The sequence below is a fragment of the Cyanistes caeruleus genome, chromosome 4 (genome assembly GCF_971803275.1).
Source record: "Cyanistes caeruleus chromosome 4, bCyaCae1.hap1.1, whole genome shotgun sequence".
Lineage (NCBI taxonomy): Eukaryota > Metazoa > Chordata > Aves > Passeriformes > Paridae > Cyanistes > Cyanistes caeruleus.
The window spans coordinates 69307568-69321346 of NC_141704.1; positions in this window are offsets into that span (position 1 = coordinate 69307568).

A 13779-nucleotide genomic window follows, 5' to 3' on the forward strand; every position below is an offset into this window, starting at 1 on the left:
GAAGTGATTTAAAGTGGGAGCACAGATGGTTGATTCCTAAAAATCAAAAAACGGATGTTTTGTTTTGTAGGAAAATGAAATCTAATCCTATTTGAGGGTCAGCAGGATAAATACAAAGAACTAAATACAGATGTAGATACATATATACATATATGCGTATATACATATATATATATATATATATATATATATATATATATATATATATGTATAACCCCGCCCCCCGAAATCTATGAAGCAGGACTGATTGGTGCCATAGCCCAGGCAGCCTGTGGATCTAATTGCCTGCCTGAATTCAGCCCTTGCCTGGATGCCAGGGGAGACTTCCCTGGATTTGTCTCCAGACAGCTTTCCAGGGATGATCCTGCTCCTTTCCTGGTGCCCCAGAGTGCTGCAAGCCCCCCGTCCTGGGGCCATGGTGATGCCTGCCGGGGCCTTTAGGGTCCCCCCTAAAGGCAGACAGGGTTTGACTGCAAGCTTCCTTGGAAGGTGGAGGCAGGTGAATATTGGCCATCTTCTTCTTTCCCGCTGCCCTCTGCCCTCTTGCAAAGCCTGCTGGGGCACTGGGGCTCTCCATTGCAGGCAGTCTGGAGCTGCCATGCAAAGCCATCTCTCAAGGAGTCCCCAGGTCTCAGGTGCAACCTCAAGAAAATGACACAGCAACGTGTAGAAAATGTGAACTTTATTCACTTGACTACTTCTAAAATCTACAATCCAACGTTACTAGAAGACTATGGGGTAAGAATCTTAAGGCTAAAAAACTTCAGTGCTTCAACTGTTTAGAACTGAACACTAAGGGAAAGGTCAACTTCTTGGGGGAAACGTGGTGGGGAATCGAACAACAACAGGGGTGTGGCTAACTTGTAAGGTGGGGAACGTCGCAGTGCCTGGGCTGGGCACTGGTCACCCGTTCCCCGTAAGGTTCTTTAGATGGAGCGCGACGCTGGAGGTCAGAGCTGTGGGGAGGTGCGGAGTCTCCTGTCACTGCCCTCTTTTGCCGCCATCTTGGTGGTTGGCCTCCTCGGCTGAGAGCTGTCGCGAAGGTGCAGCCGCATCAGGTCACGGTTTTGCCTGAGCAGCTGCATCAACTTGGTGGGACAGCTGAGTCTTCGATGGCGGCGGGGCCCCGCACGGCCCGAAAGGCTCTGGAGATTCCGCTGCAAGGCAAAGCACAGGGATCCCCATGGAAGAGGCAGAGAGGCAGAGCGGGGCCGGCACCTGTGGGGCTGCCTTTGGCCTGGGAGACAGAGACTCGGGCCCAGTTGGGCTGGGCTGGCCCGGGGAAGAGGCTGCAGCAGGCAGAGCTCTGCCGCCTCTGCTTGGTGCTGTCCATGGAGCTCAGCCCCTGGGCCACATTCCCCAGCCAGGAGCTCAGGCCCCTTCTGCCGCAGGGCATTGGCCAAAGGGTGCCCAAGAGGCCCTCAAGGTCTTCCCCATCCCACCTGCCCCTGACCCCCCACCCCCTGCCTCACCTCTCCCCAGCGTCTCTGAAATCTTCTTCCAAGGGCCCATCCCATGGCCATTCCTATGAGGAGCACGTCAATGAGCAGGAGTGTCCTGGACGCCCACCAGAGGAGCGCAGAGTCCTTCTCCTCCAGGTCGAAATCCTCCGGAACCAGAGGAGAGGCACCCGTGCTCCTCTCGGGTTTGCTCACAGGGTCGAGGGGATGGGCCAAGAGCAGCAGCACGTAAAGCTGCAGCAGCGCGGAGGAGCCGTGAGCAGCCATAGTGCTCCGCCAGCAGCACCGAGGCTCTGGGCGTCTCTCTGCGAGCAGCTGTGCCTGGGCTCTGGGGCGCAGCAACAGCTGGGGACAGTTGCCAGCCAGCGTGCCGTCCCCAGAGGCTGTGATGTCACAGAAGCACAGAACGCCCTGGCTGCAGAGAGCCCTGAGAGAATGTTGAGTCCAAGCTGGGAGCCATGGCGGCAAGTATGGCCAGCAGAGCGGGGCCCGAGCGCTGCGGCCTGGCTTGCCTTGCACCCGTGCCACAATGATGACTCCAGCAGCCCCTGTCAGGCCATTGCAGTATCTGATGGCCCACGCTGGGCACAAGTTCTTCCCAATGGCCAGCGTAAACCTCCCTTGGCCCAGCTTCCAAGCCTTGTTGGCATCTGCTCTCTCTTGTCCTTGCCCACCTGGCTGGCGCTGCCGTGTTGCTCGCTGGCCTGTCTGTGGGAGAAGAGGCTGTGCCAATGAGTGCTGCTCAACTTGGAGGCCATTCAAAGGAGGATTTGATTGTGCCTGCTGTGGGAAGAAGGAATATGCGTGCACATGGCCACTTCCCATAGGTTTTACCCCAGATTTTCATGAGCAGCTGTCCTAGTGAAAGTCAAGTCTGTTTTAGTGAGTATTTGAGGGCTTCCAGAGCACAGTGCCATCTCAGGGGAATTCTGCTGGTTGAGTTCTACTGAGGCTTTGAGATGAGTTGCAAATCCTGAAAATGTTCTCCTTGCCCAGGTAGTAATTTCACAGTTTAGACTGTGGGGATATTGATTGCTCAGTGTTGAGGACCTCATGTAACTTTCAGCCCCAGAAATTTTCAACCTCCAGTGATTGTACTTGAGACAAAACCATTTGAAATCTTTTTTTCTGTGGACAGGAATTGCTTCGGTGTTACTTCACATCATCCATTAAAAATTTGATGCCTGGAACAAGTCCCGAGTGCTGTGTGATTTCCTTGGTCGTGTTCCTTGGAATGGCTTCCCCCCCATTTTCTGAAGCTGGCCCCAGAAAGGTCATAGATGGGTGAGAAGTTCTGAAGGGTCAAGTGGTGCAGATCTTTGCCTCCTGTTTCGAGGTCTGCGGTGAGCTGTGAGTCAAAGAGCTGATTTGAAGTGATGGTGAAAACACAATTGAACCTTTTTGCAGCAGGGTGGATGGATAGAAGCAAAGCACAGCACGGCTGGCAGCAGCAAATGAATTAAAATGCATCCCTGGAATATGTTTCTTGGATTGTTCTTCTAGTATTGTGGTAGTAATTCTGATGTCTGAGTAGTGAACAAGCAACAAGTAGTGAACACGTGATTTGTAGTCAGTTTTCTATTTCTTATGTAGTGGAGAGTATGGATGCTAGCTTTGGAGCAGGCTGCAGAGAGCTGCAGAAACTGCAGGCCCCATGGCCTATCAGTCCTGCCCGAGAAGCTAGCCTGGGAATTCATAGGAGGATTTCAAAACAATCCTCAGAGACAGAAAACAACTGCCAGGTGCTGTTTGTCTGTCCTCTTGTTTTCCTTGCAGGAGAAAGTCAGGGGGGTGGTGAGCCCCGCTGACCAATGATGGTGATGTAGCACTTTACTAAGCAATAAGAGTTTCCTTTCTGTACTTTCCACGTATCTGTCTATTAGACAAGCCTAGAGTAATAAAGTAGAGAAGATTCTCCTGTTGTGACTCCCTTTAGAGTCCGTGTCGTTCTTTCCCACCGTTCCCAATCAGAACGACAGAGGAGATTTTTAGGAATTGTGTTTTTCTCTCCTGGTTGAGGAATGTGTTCTTCACGGGCTGAATCTTCATATCACTTTGTTTTTGTAGAAGAGCAGTTTCAGCAGCAGATGATTCTCCTTGCCCTCCTTTTCATTTTTCTTGTCTGTATTATTGCCTGGCAGGTTAACCTTTTCAAATTGCGTGCTGCAAAACGTTGCTACTAAGGATAGTTGGTGTCCAAACAGGTTCTTTTCTCGCTTGGATTTCAACTATTGCAGGATGAAAGGTTTCTAATGAAGCTACAGAATTGCATATCACTGGGACCTTGACTTCTTCCCTGCTTGGATCTAGATAAAGAGATTCTTGCCAATTGAACTGCTGACATATTATGTAGAGATCAGGAGTGGCCACCACAAGTGGTACTGAATTCTTGGAAATGTGGTGATTTTTGTTAGAAATGATTTTAGCTTTGACAGTGCAAGCTTATCATATCCATCTGCATTTGTGTTCTATTAATCATGGGGTTTTGTATTAAGCATGGGCTTCAGTTTGCTGTCTTTTTGTCACTTCTTCAAATACCAGTTTTCTACACCTGCTGGCTTGTTCCTTCTGACTTCAAATGGTATCTCTTGGGCACATAACTTCATCTTATTGTGAACAGCGCAAAGAACATGTTTTGGTCTGTCTTGATTTGATGGAGTGATTGCTGTGGAAGGACTGGGAGGTTTTGTGGTTTAAGGTGAAAGAAGTTCAGCAGCCTTGGCAAGTAAGTGTGCCAGTTTACAAGGTGAATCTACAGAAACCCCCGTGCTTCAGCTGCAATGTACAATCTCTGAGGCTGCTGCTTTTTTTCTTCGGGGTGCCTTTGTTCTGTTGGTTTGGGAACCCATATTCTACACAGCATCATTTGTCAGAACTCCATTTCACTTGTACAGTCCCTCTGTTTTCCCACTTCTGAATGATGGTTTTCTCTGTGCCTTTAACATGGGGAATTCTGGGTGATAAAAATAATACATATTCCATAATGTTTTACGTTTCCTCTTGGAGTTTTTTCTAGTTTTCAAATAATTACCTTTTGTTTCTAGCTGGTGGCAAAATGCATTTGCAGTTTCAGTGGTTTTTTTTCCCAATTTCTAATCTTACTTGGGCACTAGATAAGGGAGAAAAATGCCCTAGCTTCATGGAAAAGATTCTGTGTTATTCCATGCCTTGAAATGAATTAAAATACGGTTCTATTGCTCTCTGTTTCATTTCTTCACTTCATTTGGTAGAGTTTAGAAATCTCTTGCCATGAACTAGGTAGTGCAGAGTGCCTGCCTTGCTGTGTTGAACTCCTGGGTGAGCATGCCAGGCTTAGTTTAGAGATTTGCTTTTAAACATCCCTTATTCCTTGTGAAATCTATCATTTGGTTTGTTTGTAGTTGTGTTAGAAGATAAAGAGGAGGGGGTGCACCCTGGAAAATTTGTCATCTGAACTGAATTTGTACCCTTTAGGCCATCAGTGACTGCTCCTTAGCTTTCTCAAGGCATGAAGGACACTGGGAGTTCCTCCCAGACTCTTCTTTTGGGACAGCAGTCCTTTCTCTTTGGCTCCATGAGATGCTCTGCACAGGAGTGCTTGAGCTCTGAAGGGCAGGGGCATTCCATGAGGGTGAATAATAAAGAACTCCTGTAGCCTGAACTGTTTCCAACTTAACCCAGCAGAAGGAGTTGTTTCCCAATTCTGAGTCTAATGGTGCTGCTGACAAATTGTGCAGTTTCAGAGCAGCAGTGCAAGATGTGCAAGGGGCTTGTGTGGAGGGAGAGCAGAAGCTTGTAACACTGGACCTTTGTCCCGTGGGCAGCTGTGCGGTTTTAAGCGGGAATGTTCCGGAGGGGTGTGGAATTGAAGAAATGTTTGGAAGATTTGAAGGTTTGTTGCTGTAGGTGTGAAGGGTGGGGACAAGTCTTGTCCAGTGACAGAGCAATGATTAGGTAAGGTACTGGGAGAGCATCTGAGGATGGTGTTGCTGTTGCATGTGATTTTTCTGGAGGCCATCTGATGCACACAAGATTTGTTATGGCTACCAGGATTGCAACTAAACAGAATGCAGTCATTTTTCTTGTATCAAATCAAAATCCCACCAAATCTCCAGAAATTTTCTTTGATTTTCTTTGATTTTCTTGTATCAAATAAAAATTCCACCAAATCTCCAGAAATTCCCACAGAATACATGAAAAATCCCTGATAATTCGTCAGTTCTCTACAGAATCTCACCAAATTCCAGAAAAGTCCCTCAAAGTTCCACAAACATCCCACAAAAATCTCACAAAAATCCCTAACACTTCTGAAAACTCGACCAAATTCCAGAAACGCCCCATAAAATCAGCACAGTTTCCCACAAAATTCAAGAAAAAACACCACAAAATTCCCTAAATCTTTTCAAAATACCACAAAATTCTAGAAAAGCCCCACCAAATTCCAGAAACATCCCACAAAATTTCCTCAATACCCAACAAAATCCCAGAAAAATCACACAAAATTCCCTAAATCTTCTCAAAACACGGCCAAAATCCACAAAAATCCCACCAAATCTCCACAAATTCCCAGAGAATACATGAAAAATCCCTGATAATTTGTCAGTTCTCTACAGAATCTCACCAAATTCCAGAAAAGTCCCTCAAAGTTCCACAAACATCCCACAAAATCTCCTCAATATCCCACAAAATTCAAGAAAAATCACACAAAATTCCCTAAATCTTCTCAAAACACGACCAAATTCTAGAAAAATATCCCACCAAATCTCCACAAATTCCCACAAAATACATGAAAAATCCCTCAAGATCCCGAAATCGCCTCAATATCCCACAAAATTCCACAAAAATCCCACAAAACCTCCACAAGTTTCCACAAAATCTAAGAAAAATTCCTCAAAATTCTTCAAGTCTCCTCAAAACCACACAAAGTCCTTGAAAAGGCCCACCAATTTCCAGTAAAATCCCACAGATTCTCCACAAATTCCCACAAAATCTAAAACAAATTCCTCAAAATTCTTCAAGTCTCCTCAGAATCCCACACAATTCCAGAAAAAACACACAAAATTCCAGAGAAGTCCCACAAAACTCCCTAAATCATTTCAAAACCCTACCAATTCACAGGAATGTCCCACAAAATCTCCACCAATTCCCAGAACATCCCACAAAAATCTCACAAAAATCCCTAAATCTTCTGAAAACTCGACCAAATTCCAGAAACGCCCCATAAAATCAGCACAGTTTCCCACAAAATTCAAGAAAAAACACCACAAAATTCCCTAAATCTTTTCAAAATACCACAAAATTCTTGAAAAGCCCCACCAAATTCCAGAAACATCCCACAAAATGTCCTCAATACCCAACAAAATCCCAGAAAAGTCCCACAAAATTCCCTAAATCTTCTCAAAACTCTACCAAATTCCAAAAAAATCCCACAGAATCTCCACAAATTCCCACAGAATACATGAAAAATCCCTGATAATTCGTCAGTTCTCTACAGAATCTCACCAAATTCCTAGAAAGTCCCTCAAAGTTCCAAAAACATCCCACAAAATCTCCCCGGTATCCAATAAAATTCCAGGAAAAATCCCACAAAATTCCCTAAATCTTCTCAAAACATGGCCAAAATCCACAAAAATCCCACCGAATCTCCACAAATTCCCACAGAATACATGAAAATACCCCTGATAATTCGTCAGTTCTCTACAGAATCTCACCAAATTCCAGAAAAGTCCCTCAAAGTTCCACAAACATCCCACAAAATCTCCTCAATATACAACAAAATCCCAGAAAAATCACACAAAATTCCCTAAATCTTCTCAAAACACGACTAAATTCTAGAAAAATGTCCCACCAAATCTCCACAAAATCCCACAAAATACATGAAAAATCCCTCAAGATCCCGAAATCGCCTCAATATCCCACAAAATCACACAAAAATCACACAAAACCTCCACAAGTTTCCACAAAATCTAAGAAAAATTCCTCAAAAGTCTTCAAGTTTCCTCAAAACCACACAAAGTCCTTGAAAAGGCCCACCAAATTCCAGTAAAATCCCACAGATTCTCCACAAATTCCCACAAAATCTAAAACAAATTCCTCAAAATTCTTCAAGTCTCCTCAAAACCACACAATTCCAGAAAAAACACACAAAATTCCAGAGAAGTCCCACAAAACTCCCTAAATCATTTCAAAACCCTACCAATTCACAGGAATGTCCCACAAAATCTCCACCAATTCCCAGAACATCCCACAAAAATCCCACAAAAATCCCTAAATCTTCTGAAAACTCGACCAAATTCCAGAAATGCCCCATAAAATCAGCACAGTTTCCCACAAAATTCAAGAAAAAACACCACAAAATTCCCTAAATCTTTTCAAAATACCACAAAATTCTTGAAAAGCCCCACCAAATTCCAGAAACATCCCACAAAATGTCCTCAATACCCAACAAAATCCCAGAAAAATCACACAAAATTCCCTTAATCTTCTCAAAACACGGCCAAAATCCACAAAAATCCCACCAAATCTCCACAAATTCCCACAGAATACATGAAAAATCCCTGATAATTTGTCAGTTCTCTACAGAATCTCACCAAATTCCAGAAAAGTCCCTCAAAGTTCCACAAACATCCCACAAAATCTCCTCAATATCCCACAAAATTCAAGAAAAATCACACAAAATTCCCTAAATCTTCTCAAAACACGACCAAATTCTAGAAAAATATCCCACCAAATCTCCACAAATTCCCACAAAATACATGAAAAATCCCTCAAGATCCCGAAATCGCCTCAATATCCCACAAAATTCCACAAAAATCCCACAAAACCTCCACAAGTTTCCACAAAATCTAAGAAAAATTCCTCAAAATTCTTCAAGTCTCCTCAAAACCACACAAAGTCCTTGAAAAGGCCCACCAATTTCCAGTAAAATCCCACAGATTCTCCACAAATTCCCACAAAATCTAAAACAAATTCCTCAAAATTCTTCAAGTCTCCTCAGAATCCCACACAATTCCAGAAAAAACACACAAAATTCCAGAGAAGTCCCACAAAACTCCCTAAATCATTTCAAAACCCTACCAATTCACAGGAATGTCCCACAAAATCTCCACCAATTCCCAGAACATCCCACAAAAATCTCACAAAAATCCCTAAATCTTCTGAAAACTCGACCAAATTCCAGAAACGCCCCATAAAATCAGCACAGTTTCCCACAAAATTCAAGAAAAAACACCACAAAATTCCCTAAATCTTTTCAAAATACCACAAAATTCTTGAAAAGCCCCACCAAATTCCAGAAACATCCCACAAAATGTCCTCAATACCCAACAAAATCCCAGAAAAGTCCCACAAAATTCCCTAAATCTTCTCAAAACTCTACCAAATTCCAAAAAAATCCCACAGAATCTCCACAAATTCCCACAGAATACATGAAAAATCCCTGATAATTCGTCAGTTCTCTACAGAATCTCACCAAATTCCTAGAAAGTCCCTCAAAGTTCCAAAAACATCCCACAAAATCTCCCCGGTATCCAATAAAATTCCAGGAAAAATCCCACAAAATTCCCTAAATCTTCTCAAAACATGGCCAAAATCCACAAAAATCCCACCGAATCTCCACAAATTCCCACAGAATACATGAAAATACCCCTGATAATTCGTCAGTTCTCTACAGAATCTCACCAAATTCCAGAAAAGTCCCTCAAAGTTCCACAAACATCCCACAAAATCTCCTCAATATACAACAAAATCCCAGAAAAATCACACAAAATTCCCTAAATCTTCTCAAAACACGACTAAATTCTAGAAAAATGTCCCACCAAATCTCCACAAAATCCCACAAAATACATGAAAAATCCCTCAAGATCCCGAAATCGCCTCAATATCCCACAAAATCACACAAAAATCACACAAAACCTCCACAAGTTTCCACAAAATCTAAGAAAAATTCCTCAAAAGTCTTCAAGTTTCCTCAAAACCACACAAAGTCCTTGAAAAGGCCCACCAAATTCCAGTAAAATCCCACAGATTCTCCACAAATTCCCACAAAATCTAAAACAAATTCCTCAAAATTCTTCAAGTCTCCTCAAAACCACACAATTCCAGAAAAAACACACAAAATTCCAGAGAAGTCCCACAAAACTCCCTAAATCATTTCAAAACCCTACCAATTCACAGGAATGTCCCACAAAATCTCCACCAATTCCCAGAACATCCCACAAAAATCCCACAAAAATCCCTAAATCTTCTGAAAACTCGACCAAATTCCAGAAATGCCCCATAAAATCAGCACAGTTTCCCACAAAATTCAAGAAAAAACACCACAAAATTCCCTAAATCTTTTCAAAATACCACAAAATTCTTGAAAAGCCCCACCAAATTCCAGAAACATCCCACAAAATTTCCTCAATACCCAACAAAATCCCAGAAAAATCCCACAAAATTCCCTAAATCTTCTCAAAACTCTACCAAATTCCAAAAAAATCCCACAGAATCTCCACAGATTCCCACAGAATACATGAAAAATCCCTGATAATTTGTCAGTTCTCTACAGAATCTCACCAAATTCCAGAAAAGTCCCTCAAAGTTCCACAAACATCCCACAAAATCTCCTCAATATCCCACAAAATTCAAGAAAAATCACACAAAATTCCCTAAATCTTCTCAAAACACAACCAAATTCTAGAAAAATATCCCACCAAATCTCCACAAATTCCCACAAAATACATGAAAAATCCCTCAAGATCCCTAAATCGCCTCAATATCCCACAAAATTCCACAAAAATCCCACCAAAACCTCCACAAGTTTCCACAAAATCTAAGAAAAATTCCTCAAAATTCTTCAAGTCTCCTCAAAACCACACAAAGTCCTTGAAAAGGCCCACCAAATTCCAGTAAAATCCCACAGATTCTCCACAAATTCCCACAAAATCTAAGAAAAATTCCTCAAAATTCTTCAAGTCTCCTCAGAATCCCACACAATTCCAGAAAAAACACACAAAATTCCAGAGAAGTCCCACAAAACTCCCTAAATCATTTCAAAACCCTACCAATTCACAGGAATGTCCCACAAAATCTCCACCAATTCCCAGAACATCCCACAAAAATCCCACAAAAATCCCTAAATCTTCTGAAAACTCGACCAAATTCCAGAAACGCCCCATAAAATCAGCACAGTTTCCCACAAAATTCAAGAAAAAACACCACAAAATTCCCTAAATCTTCTCAAAACACAACCAAATTCTAGAAAAATATCCCACCAAATCTCCACAAATTCCCACAAAATACATGAGAAATCCCTCAAGATCCCTAAATCGCCTCAATATCCCACAAAACCACACAAAAATCCCACAAAACCTCCACAAGTTTCCACAAAATCTAAGAAAAATTCCTCAAAATTCTTCAAGTCTCCTCAGAATCCCACACAATTCCAGAAAAAACACACAAAATTCCAGAGAAGTCCCACAAAACTCCCTAAATCATTTCAAAACCCTACCAATTCACAGGAATGTCCCACAAAATCTCCACCAATTCCCAGAACATCCCACAAAAATCCCACAAAAATCCCTAAATCTTCTGAAAACTCGACCAAATTCCAGAAACGCCCCATAAAATCAGCACAGTTTCCCACAAAATTCAAGAAAAAACACCACAAAATTCCCTAAATCTTTTCAAAATACCACAAAATTCTTGAAAAGCCCCACCAAATTCCAGAAACATCCCACAAAATTTCCTCAATACCCAACAAAATCCCAGAAAAATCCCACAAAATTCCCTAAATCTTCTCAAAACTCTACCAAATTCCAAAAAAATCCCACAGAATCTCCACAGATTCCCACAGAATACATGAAAAATCCCTGATAATTTGTCAGTTCTCTACAGAATCTCACCAAATTCCAGAAAAGTCCCTCAAAGTTCCACAAACATCCCCCAAAATCTCCTCAATATCCAACAAAATTCAAGAAAAATCACACAAAATTCCCTAAATCTTCTCAAAACACAACCAAATTCTAGAAAAATATCCCACCAAATCTCCACAAATTCCCACAAAATACATGAAAAATCCCTCAAGATCCCTAAATCGCCTCAATATCCCACAAAATTCCACAAAAATCCCACCAAAACCTCCACAAGTTTCCACAAAATCTAAGAAAAATTCCTCAAAATTCTTCAAGTCTCCTCAAAACCACACAAAGTCCTTGAAAAGGCCCACCAAATTCCAGTAAAATCCCACAGATTCTCCACAAATTCCCACAAAATCTAAGAAAAATTCCTCAAAATTCTTCAAGTCTCCTCAGAATCCCACACAATTCCAGAAAAAACACACAAAATTCCAGAGAAGTCCCACAAAACTCCCTAAATCATTTCAAAACCCTACCAATTCACAGGAATGTCCCACAAAATCTCCACCAATTCCCAGAACATCCCACAAAAATCCCACAAAAATCCCTAAATCTTCTGAAAACTCGACCAAATTCCAGAAACGCCCCATAAAATCAGCACAGTTTCCCACAAAATTCAAGAAAAAACACCACAAAATTCCCTAAATCTTCTCAAAACACAACCAAATTCTAGAAAAATATCCCACCAAATCTCCACAAATTCCCACAAAATACATGAGAAATCCCTCAAGATCCCTAAATCGCCTCAATATCCCACAAAACCACACAAAAATCCCACAAAACCTCCACAAGTTTCCACAAAATCTAAGAAAAATTCCTCAAAATTCTTCAAGTCTCCTCAGAATCCCACACAATTCCAGAAAAAACACACAAAATTCCAGAGAAGTCCCACAAAACTCCCTAAATCATTTCAAAACCCTACCAATTCACAGGAATGTCCCACAAAATCTCCACCAATTCCCAGAACATCCCACAAAAATCCCACAAAAATCCCTAAATCTTCTGAAAACTCGACCAAATTCCAGAAACGCCCCATAAAATCAGCACAGTTTCCCACAAAATTCAAGAAAAAACACCACAAAATTCCCTAAATCTTCTCAAAACACAACCAAATTCTAGAAAAATATCCCACCAAATCTCCACAAATTCCCACAAAATACATGAGAAATCCCTCAAGATCCCTAAATCGCCTCAATATCCCACAAAACCACACAAAAATCCCACAAAACCTCCACAAGTTTCCACAAAATCTAAGAAAAATTCCTCAAAATTCTTCAAGTCTCCTCAGAATCCCACACAATTCCAGAAAAAACACACAAAATTCCAGAGAAGTCCCACAAAACTCCCTAAATCATTTCAAAACCCTACCAATTCACAGGAATGTCCCACAAAATCTCCACCAATTCCCAGAACATCCCACAAAAATCTCACAAAAATCCCTAAATCTTCTGAAAACTCGACCAAATTCCAGAAACGCCCCATAAAATCAGCACAGTTTCCCACAAAATTCAAGAAAAAACACCACAAAATTCCCTAAATCTTTTCAAAATACCACAAAATTCTTGAAAAGCCCCACCAAATTCCAGAAACATCCCACAAAATGTCCTCAATACCCAACAAAATCCCAGAAAAGTCCCACAAAATTCCCTAAATCTTCTCAAAACTCTACCAAATTCCAAAAAAATCCCACAGAATCTCCACAAATTCCCACAGAATACATGAAAAATCCCTGATAATTCGTCAGTTCTCTACAGAATCTCACCAAATTCCTAGAAAGTCCCTCAAAGTTCCAAAAACATCCCACAAAATCTCCCCGGTATCCAATAAAATTCCAGGAAAAATCCCACAAAATTCCCTAAATCTTCTCAAAACATGGCCAAAATCCACAAAAATCCCACCGAATCTCCACAAATTCCCACAGAATACATGAAAATACCCCTGATAATTCGTCAGTTCTCTACAGAATCTCACCAAATTCCAGAAAAGTCCCTCAAAGTTCCACAAACATCCCACAAAATCTCCTCAATATACAACAAAATCCCAGAAAAATCACACAAAATTCCCTAAATCTTCTCAAAACACAACTAAATTCTAGAAAAATGTCCCACCAAATCTCCACAAAATCCCACAAAATACATGAAAAATCCCTCAAGATCCCGAAATCGCCTCAATATCCCACAAAATCACACAAAAATCACACAAAACCTCCACAAGTTTCCACAAAATCTAAGAAAAATTCCTCAAAAGTCTTCAAGTTTCCTCAAAACCACACAAAGTCCTTGAAAAGGCCCACCAAATTCCAGTAAAATCCCACAGATTCTCCACAAATTCCCACAAAATCTAAAACAAATTCCTCAAAATTCTTCAAGTCTCCTCAAAACCACACAATTCCAGAAAAAACACACAAAATTCCAGAGAAGTCCCACAAAACTCCCTAAATC